The sequence below is a fragment of the Primulina huaijiensis genome, chromosome 4 (assembly GCF_012295235.1).
Source record: "Primulina huaijiensis isolate GDHJ02 chromosome 4, ASM1229523v2, whole genome shotgun sequence".
NCBI classification, from domain to species: Eukaryota; Viridiplantae; Streptophyta; class Magnoliopsida; order Lamiales; family Gesneriaceae; genus Primulina; species Primulina huaijiensis.
Genome location: NC_133309.1, coordinates 817,941 through 819,778, shown reverse-complemented (window position 1 = coordinate 819,778; position 1,838 = coordinate 817,941).

Below are 1,838 nucleotides of genomic sequence, written 5' to 3'. Positions count from 1 at the left end.
GAGCTTGAGAAGAATAAATGTATTGATGTTCGTCACATTCAATCAAGTGAAAACTCATCAGATCTCTTCACAAAGGCACTTCCTACGACAATATTCAGAAAGCACATATATAATATTGGGATGCGCAATCTACGAAATTTGTGAAGAATTGTTCGTGTCAACATGAGGGGGAGTTTACGTGACTGCACTCTTTTTCCCTTACTATGGTTTTATCACAATGGGTTTTTCCTAGTAAGGTTTTTAACGAGGCAGTATAAAAACACGTAATGAAGACAATCATTATGATCATCATCACAAGAGGGAGTGTTGAAAAATAATATTTAAAATGTGTGTATTGAATATTTGAATGTTGAAAATTAGGTAAAATTAGGTGTTGAATATTGAAATTTGTGTGTGCTGATGAAGGTAATGATGTAATTTATTTTTGGATTATTTGTAAAAATTTTCTATAAATAGATCTCTCATTTGTGAAAAAAATCACAATTGAGTTTAGAGAAAAATATTATAAAGTGTGTAGTGTGATAATTTTGAGAGTTTGAGATTTTTACTTTTTACCGTAAATTTTTACTTTTCACAACATAAATATCTTACATATAATGTATTTTTTTGAATAATTATTACGTAATAAAATTTATTAATTTGGTGGGGGCCATATATAATGGGAACAACATAAAAACTCTCTCACGGTCAATTTTGTGAGAGATATGTTATATTTGAGTCACTTATAAAAATTATTACTTTTTATTGTAAATATGAGTAAGTTGATCAATCTCATGAATAAAGAAATGTGAGACTGTCTCAAACAAATGGGAGAAAAGAATGGTTGTAATTAGGGGTGTTCATTGGTCGGTTCGGTTTTCGATTTTTTATTTCGGTTTTTTTCGATTTTCGATTTTAGAAATATATAATCTGATATCCGGACCATTTTCTTTCGGTTCGGTTCGATTTTCTACCAAAACGGTTCGATTATTTCGGTCAGTTAATTCTGTTTTGATATAATTATTTAAATTAATAATATAAATATATTGTAAAATATAATACGTTTACTTTTTACATGTTTTCTTAATAAAATATTTAAATATAAGGTCTAAATTAATTAAAGAAAACAACAATCAACTAAAAATTGTTCAAAATGGTTCTTCATTCACTAAATATCATAACAAAAGATATAATATAAATAAAAATATAAAAAAAATTATTAATTTAATGAAATTTCGGTTTTTTCGGTTTTGACATATATAATCCGAAACCGAACCAAATAAAATTCGATTTTAACATTTATATCCGAATTACAAAATTCGGCTTTCGGTTCGGTTCGGTGTTCGGTTTTTTTATATTTTATCCGAAATTTGAACACTTTTAATCGCAATCTTTATGATCTATTATTGTGTAAGTTTTTTTAGTTGAATACATAATTCTGTGGCTAAATTTCTTTCTTGAAATAAAAAGCAAATTAATTTTTAACAATTAATAATGTGCCGAAAGAGGCTTTTTTTTTAAAAAAAAATTAATTTATTTTTATAGAATATTTGTTTGGTTTTGTCAAAATAATTAGTACACAGTAGCTTAGGCATGCAACTTAATTTTTTTAAAGGGTAACTATTATTTTAATTCTATAAAAGATAATGTTTTAGTAATATAAAATTATTATACATAAAAAAATCAAATCTAGACCTTAATCCTATTTGCACAGTAAAATCGGTGATACTTTTGTAATTAAATTAGCGGAATACAGTCGGGTGCAATAAGTGTCTCTACTAGAAAAACATTTGAAATGTAGTGTCTGAGTTGTTGTGCATTTCTAAAGATTAGATTTTCATCGTTATTACCAGTTTTAT